This window comes from Otolemur garnettii, unplaced genomic scaffold, assembly GCF_000181295.1.
Source record: "Otolemur garnettii isolate 467f Iridium unplaced genomic scaffold, OtoGar3 scaffold00002, whole genome shotgun sequence".
NCBI classification, from domain to species: domain Eukaryota; kingdom Metazoa; phylum Chordata; class Mammalia; order Primates; family Galagidae; genus Otolemur; species Otolemur garnettii.
The window spans coordinates 40,630,372-40,638,682 of NW_003852397.1; the positions used below are offsets into that span (position 1 = coordinate 40,630,372).

An 8,311-nucleotide genomic window follows, 5' to 3' on the forward strand; every position below is an offset into this window, starting at 1 on the left:
TATGTAAAGAGGCTTGGCACCTGTGGCTCAAGTGGCTAAGGCACCAGCCACATATACCTGAGCTGGTGGGTTCGAATCCAGCCTGGGCCCACCAAACAACAATGATGGCTGCAACCAAAAAATAGCTAGACGTTGTGGCAGGCACCTGTAGTCCCAGCTACTTGGGAGGCAAAGGCAGGAGAATCATTTCAGTCCAGGAGTTGGAGGGTGCTGAGAGCTATGATGCCACAGCACTCTACGCAGGGCGACAGCTTAAGGCTCTGTCTCAGTAAATAAATAAAAATATGGAACAGTTCATAAATTTGCATGTTATACTTGCACAGGGGCCATGCTAATCTTCTCTGCATCATTCCAATTTTAGTATATGTACTGCCGAAGCAAGCAAGGGGAATGTTAATTTTTATTTATTTATTTATTCATTTTGAGACAGAATCTTATTATGTCACCCTTGGTAGAGTGCTGGGCATCATAGCTCACAGCAACCTCCAACTCTTGGGCTCAAGCGATTCTCTTGCCTCAGCCTTCCAAGTATCTGAGACAGCAGACACCCGCCACGTTGCCCGGCTATGTTTTTGTTGCCGTTGTCATTGTTGTTTAGCAGGCACGGGCCAGGTTTGAAGGTGCCAGCCCCAGTGTATGTGGCCAGAGCCCCAACCAATGAGCTACAGGTGCCAAGCCAGAATATTCATTTTTAATGAATAGAAATAAAATTGACTGGCTCGGCACCTGTAGCTCAACCGGCTAAGGCGCCAGCCACGTACACCTAAGGTGGCGGGTTCGAATCCAGCCCGGACCCGCCAAACAACAATGACGGCTACAACCAAAAAAATAGCTGGGCGTTGTGGCGGGCGCCTGTGGTCCCAGCTACTTGGGAGGCGGAGGCAGGAGACTCGCTTGAGCCCAGGAGTTAGAGGTTGCTGTGAGCTGTAATGCCACGGCACTCTACCCAGGGGGACAGCTTGAGGCTCTGTCTCAAAAAAAAAAAAAAAGAAATAAAATTGACATTTGTATTCATCTTATGGCCCATAACCTTGATGAACTTGTTTATTAGTTCTAATGGCTTTTTAGTGGATTGCTTGTTTTTTTCTGTATAAAAATCATTTCATCTATAAATAGAGATTTATTCTTCCCTTCTGTTATAGTAAGGATACTTTATTCCACCTAGAGTATGTATTATATTAATTGATTTTTGACTGTAAACTAACCTTATATTCCTGGTATAAATCCCACTCTTTCATGTTGTATAATCTTCTTTATATGTTGCTTTATTCAGTTTGTAGGTATTTTATGGCAAATTTTTATATCTATATCCATAGGGGATATTGGTCTTCAATTTACTTGTGATGTCCTTATCTGATTCTGGTATCAGGGTAATATATGCCTCAGAGAATGAGTTGAGAAGTGCTCCTTGTATTTTTGGGAAGAATTTATGACAAATTCTTATTTTTTTTTCTTTGAATGTTTAGCAGACTTTATCAGTGAACTAACTGGACTTGGGTTTCCTTTATAAAAAGTTTAAATTTCTTAATTTTATCTTATTTTGATCTCTTTGCTTGCTATGGGTCTATTCAGATTTTCTACTTCCTCTGTAACTGGTTTCAGTAGCTCATGTCCTTCTAGGAATTTGTCAGGCAGTTTCAGGTAGTTTTTGGCTTGCACTTCATAGGATTCCCTCCCAAGCCCTCCTTCATACCTCTGTAAGGGCCCTACTAGCATCCCCTCTTTTATTCCTGGTTACAGTAATTTGAGTCTGCTCTCTTTTTGGTCAATCTTACTAAAGCTTTGTCAGTTGTGTTAATCTTTTCAAATAACCAGCTTTGGGTTTCATTAATTTTCTCTATTGGCCGGGTGCTCACTCCTGTAATCCTAGCACTCTGGGAGGCCGAGGTGGGTGGATTACTTGAGCTCACGAGTTTGAGATCAGCTTCAGCAAAAAATCAAGCCCCCCCCATCTCTACTAAAAATAGAAAAACTGAGGCAAAAGGATCACTTGAGCCCAAGAGTTGGAGGTGACCCATGACACCTCAACACCCTACTCAGGGCGACAGCTTGAGACTGTGTCTCCAAAAAAAAAAAAAAATTGTTTTCTGTTCTCTTTCATTACTTTCCACAATAACCTCCATCATTTTCTTCCTTCTGCTGGCTTTTCATTTAGTTTGCTCTTCTTTTTCCAGTGTCTTAAGGTAGAAGTTTAAGTTGTTGATTGGCTATCTTTCTTCTTTCTTGATATGGGCATTTACAGCTATAAAATTCCCTCTAAGCCCTGCTTTAACTGCATCTCCTAAGTTTTAGTATATGTGACTTTATTCTCATGCGTCTCCAAGTTTCTGATTTCTTTTGACGTCTCTCCCATCTCAGATGTACTATTGAACCCCTCTGTAAATTTCTCACTTATGGGGCAGCGCTGTGGCTTAAAGGAATAGGGCACTGGGCCCATATGCTGGAGGTGGTGGGTTCAAACCCAGCCCTGGCTGAAAACTGCAAAAAAAACAAAAACAAACAAACAAACAAAACTAGATATTAGGCTTGGCACCTGTGGCTCAAGTGGCTAAGGCACCAGCCACATACACCTAAGGTGGCGGGTTCGAATCCAGCCCAGGCCCGCCAAACAACAACAATGGCTGCAACCAAAAAAAAAAATTATGGTGGGCGCTTATGGTCCCAGCTACTTGGGAGGCTGAGGCAGGAGACTTGCTTGAGCCCAGGACTTGGAGGTTGTTGCAAGCTGTGATGCCACAGCACTCTAGCCAGGGGGATAGCTTGAGGCTCTGTCTCAAAAAAAGAAAAAAAAACAAACAACTTTGCCGGGCGCAGTGGCTCACGCCTGTAATCCCAGCACTGCGGGAGGCTGAGGAGGGAGGATTGCTCGAGCTTAGGAGTTCGTGACTCACCTGAGCGAAAGTGAGACCCCAACTCATTAAAAAAATGAAAAAACCCAGCCGGGTGCTGCAGTGAGTGCCTGTAATCCCAGAGGCTTTGGAGGCTGAGGCAGCAGGATGCCCGCAGCCAGAATCTGAGGTTGCAGTGAGCTTGGCTGCCACTGCCCTCTGCTCAGGGCACAGGTTGGAACTCTGTCTCGACCAAAAAAAAAAAAAAAAAAACAAGAAAAAAAATTTCTCATCTGTGTTTGTACTTTCCAAGTCCAGAATTTCTATTTGGTTCTTTTCGATGGTCTCCATACCTGTACTGATATTTCCTATGGATGAGACATGGTCATTATACTTTTCTTTAGTCCTTTCAACCTGATTTTCTCTGGTTCTTTGAACATACTTGTAAGAGTTGTTTTGAAGTCTTTGTCTACTAGGTCCACTATCTGAACCTCTTCAAAAACAGCTTCTATTGATTGTTTTTGGGTTTTTTTTTTCTTTTTTCTTGTGTATTGCTCACATTCACACTTTTCTGTTTTTTATTTTTGCATATCTTTTGTTTTTTTAATTTTTTGTTGGAAACTGAGTCTTTCGGATAATATTTTATAGCAACTGCGGATAATGATTCCACAATTATAGGACTGTTGTTATTGTTTGGGGGCTTTATTATTTGTTTAACGACTTGACTAAAATTGCCCTGCGAAGTCTGTCTCCCTTACCATGTGTGCCCTCTGACATCTGAACTCAGATTTCTCTGACCTGTTGTTCTCTTTCAGCCTAGCCACTTTGGTTAGGAATTGCTTCAAGTTAAAGTTTGTGCTTAAACCTCCATAGCCAGTTAGGTTTTTTCTTTTTTTTGAGACAGACAGAATCTTTGTTGCCCTCAGTAAAGTACTGTAGTGTCATAGCTCACAGCAACCTTAAAGCCTTGGTCTCAAGTGATCCTCTTGACTCAGCCTCCTGGGTAACTGGGACTATAGGCACCTGCCACAACACCTGTCCTAAGCTCAATCCACCTGCCTCAGCCTACCAGAGCGCTATGATTTCGGGCATGAGCCACCACACCTGGCCTAGATTTTTACCCTTTACTGTTGTGGATGCATGTGGCTCAGAAGCTGCTGGCAGTTACGGGGCTGGGGGTGGGGTATGCCTTTTTGTCCCACAGTCTAGCATCTTAGGTTCTGTGGCTGCTCCTCTCTGATCCCTAGGAAGGTGCTGCCTGGGATGCCCACACTGTTTTGCAGACAGGCAGGGAAGACTGTTATAGTGTGGCTCCCCTGCTGCCGGGTCTGCCCGAGACGTGGGGATGCTGCCAGCTCCTCCGCACACCCTGCCGTCCAGCCCACTAGCCTTCCCAAAGAGCTGACTGTGATCCTGGGGTGCTCCCTGTGGCTGTGTCTTTCCTCCCTCCCTCCATTAAACTTCTGGCGGCTCTGCTGTTTTTCTTGTATCAGAGATGTGAGCTGCCTCTTAATTACTCTCCACCAAGACCTGCAATGGTTTTGACAACACCTTTAGGCCTGGAATTCTCTTTCTGTTCCAAATGCATTTGGTCTCTTCAGGGAGAGCCTTTGTAGCAGAGCAAGGATCTGGAGTCTGGGACACACTTCTCCCAGAGTGATACATACCACCTCTCCACAAGTGGGTAGTATGGCTGTGGGCTATGGCAGCCCCTGGTCTACTTGGTGTAACCCTTACAGCCTAGAACCACCTCTCACTAGTGAGTGAGCTGGGTGGGGGCAGGGCAACAGGGCCCCAGTGTTCTCAACCTGCTGCCTCTGGAGTAGACCTCCTCCCTGTAAATAAAAGGGGAAGGAAAGATCGGTCCTCTTGACCTCACCACCTAGAATAGAGCTTCTGTAACATGAGATTGGGAAGCCTATGACTCCCACTCGGGTGACACCACAGCCTCAGGCTGGGAGCCAGGGGAAGAGGGAGGCCCATCTCCCCAGATGCACCTGCCCAGAGTAGGTAGCATTGCTGTAATACAGAGCTGCGATGACAGTGAGTCAGGAAGCAGGATGTGGCTCAAATGCCACAGACTCTGACCCTTCTTATAAGGTTTAATAGATTTTCTTTTCTTTTCTTTCTTTCTTTTTTTTTTTTTTGAGACACTTTCACTTTTTCACCTTCAGTAGAGTGCCATAGCATCATAGCTCACAGCAACCTCAAACTCCTGGGCTCAGGTAACCCTCTTATGTCAGCCTCCCAAGTCCATCTATTTTTAGAGATGAGGGTTTCACATTGCTCAGGCTGGTCTTGAACTCCTAAGATCAAATAGTCTACCTGCCTCAGCCTCCAATAGTGCTGGGATTACAGGGGTGAGTCACCACACCCCTCCCTTAATAGATTTTCTTTAATAGCTTGTTCTCTATTTCCTGTATGCCCTTTGAACAATTTCCAGGGACATTAAGTTATTGGTTTCTCATTATTTTTACCACTTAGGTTGTTGCTTTCCTTGAGAAAAAGGTCTGCTGATCTCTTTACTTCACCCTTCTAGATATCCTGTCCTACACGGGTTACGGATTTTTCTTTTTTACTTCCATATTTAATTGGATTGATGATCCCCTGATGGCTCCATCTGGGAGGATTGAAAGCTAAGAAAGTACTAAAGGGCTGGGATGGGGATGAGAAGAAATGACTTGTAGATGTCACCTGAAAACAGCAGTTGCTTAATGCAAACTCAGGTTGCCTCTTAAAATTTCAAATGATGTCATATATTCTTCCTTCCCACTCTCCCCACGTTATAAAAACATAATGCTGGCAGCTCACTTTCATTTCCTTTCACAAAGATGTGACATACAATACTTTCAAGTTAGAAGGAGGACATCAAACAAATGAAGATGTAAGTCCCAAGACAACAGAACATGCTATTCTAGTTTTCCAATTTTTGTAAGAAATAGGAAATAGTAGTCAAACAACAAATGATGTCTTTAAAATGGTATGTTCAAATTGAGTGCTGTTTCTGGATAGCACAAATTATTTATAACTCAGCAGGATCATAGCGAGCTTTATATTCTCCAAAGAATGTGTTTTCTTTCCCGAGACACAGGGCCCTAGACAAAGAGCTGAATTAAGACATTACTTCACATCAGCAGCAATTGTGAAGTTCAGTTCAAATACAGTTTGCCGTCTAAAGCACTTAGATATAACATGTTAAAATAGAAACATAATTCCCTACTTAAAAACAGTCATGTCATTCTGTTTAAAAACACTAATTATATTAAGAAATATTTTTTTAGGCCAGGCACAGTGGCTCACGCCTGTAATCTTAGCACTCTGGGAGGCCGAGGGGGGTGGATTGCCTGAACTCACAGGTTCAAGACCAGCCTGAGCAAGAGCGAGACCCCCATCTCTAAAAATAGCCGAGCATTGTGGTAGGCACCTGTAGTCCCCAGCTACTAGGGAGGCTGAGACAGAAGAATCACTTGTGCCCAATAGTTTGAGGTTGCTGCGAGCTGTGATGCCACAGTACTCTACTGGGGGCAACGTAGTGAGACTCTCAAAAAAAAAAAAAAAGAAAGAAAAAAACTTCTTTGAGGATAATAAAACCACAATCTTTGATAATCTATGCCACATTTATTCCACTGGGATAGTAGTGACCATGTCTTATAAGTAGGAATTCATTCTTAAAAAAATCAATATAACTCTAATGGCATATTTTAATATATTGATGATCTCAGAGCTTCTGATTTTTTTTACCTATATAAGAATGTAGTATATAGATGTAATTTATTGAATATAATTTTAATAATTTTGTCTATTTCCATGGTCATATGCATCTGGGCACAGGTGATTGAGCAACCATTTGCTAATACCTAATAGCATTCTGCAAAAACATCTAGTAGTAGTGTTTTAGAAAACTGGCTCAGTACCTGTAGCTCAGTGGCCAGGGCTCTAGCCACATACACTGGGGCTGGTGGGTTCAAACCCAGCCCAGGCCAACCAAAACAACAATAACAACTGCAAAAAATAGCCAGGTGTTGTGGGGGGCACCTGTAGTGCCAGCTACTTGGGAGGGTGAGGCAAGAGAATTGCATAAGCCCAAGAGTTTGAGGTTGCTGTGAGCTGAGATGCCATGGCTCGCTACTGAGGGCGACATAGACTGCTTCAAAAAAAAAAAGAAAGAAAGAAAAATAAAAGAAAACCATAGAATGCTAAGATTGTAACCTCTGGGGAAACTGAGGCATGGGAAGATTAAATTATTTTTCCCAAAATTCTTAGGGTCAATAACTGACAGAAAATTAAAACCTAACCAAGTCTCTGAACTTTCTGTGGGTGCACGTTCCCTGGTGTTGAGTCGGGTACATTATATGCTGACATGATGCTTGATAACACAGATAGGCATAAGTGTATTTACAATAACAATGACATTTTTATTTATTTATTTTTTTGTAACAGTGACTCATGCTGTTGCCCTGGATAGAGTGCCATGGTGTCAAAGCTCACAGCAACCTCCAACTCTTGGGCTCAAGCGATCCTCTTGCCTCTGTTTTTTCTATTTTTGGTAGAGAAAGGGTCTCACTTTTACTGAGGCTGGTCTCAAACTCATGAACTCAAGCAATTCACCAGCCCCAGCCTCCCAGAGTGCTAGGATTACAGGCATGAACCACTGCACCTGGCCAACAAGCACATTTTAATTTTTTTGTTTTGTTAAGACAGAGTCTCACTTTGTCACCCTCTAATAGAGTACTATGGTGTCACAGCTCACAGCAACCTCAAACACTTTGGGTTCAAGAGATTCTCTTGCCTCAGCCTCCCAAGTAGCTGAGACTATAGGCACCAGCCACAATGCCTGACTATTTTTAGAGACAGGGCCTTGCTCTTGCTTAGGCTGGTCTCGAACTCATGAGCTCAGGTGATCCACCCACCTCAGACTCCCAAGTGCTGGGATTACAGGCGTGAGCCACAGTGCCCGGCTAATAATGGCATTTTTTGACTTTTCAGTTTATACAGTTTCTGCATTCCTTCTCTAAATTTTATCTTACCACAATCCTTCGAAGTAGAAAGTAGTGTGAGTAGTGGTGGTACTAGTAGTAACTAAGAGTATGAATAGCTTTATTTTGGAGGTGAGGAGACTGGCTGTACAGATTTGACTAGCCTCACAGCTTGGGCATAGTAGAACCAGGGCATGAACCCAGGTGTCTCCGTATGAATTTGTGTTCTAAACACAGAGTGAAAGTCAGTGAGATTTAAGGCACACTGATTCCAAGTGCTGCTGGAGGTGCAAGATGAACAAGACGGGGCCTGTCCTCAGGGCATTTATATGCCACCTCCTGGCCCTTCACATTCCTTCTTGTGGCATATGGTATCTACTTCACCACTGAGGCTTGACTCAACATTGACATCAGGTATATGACAGCCTCCCATAATGTCTACCAGTGTTTTCCTCGAAGTTATTCAGTTTTTCTGTGCCTTGGTTTTCAAGTTAAAACAAAACACCT

General features: G+C 43.3%; 1 non-coding gene across 1 annotated transcript; it reads right to left on the minus strand.

The window, feature by feature from the left end:
• Window positions 1–278: 278 nt before the first annotated feature.
• LOC111725932 lies at window positions 279–383 on the minus strand. Its single transcript, XR_002773869.1, has one exon. It is a non-coding gene; the product is annotated as a U6 spliceosomal RNA (small nuclear RNA).
• Window positions 384–8,311: the final 7,928 nt, after the last annotated feature.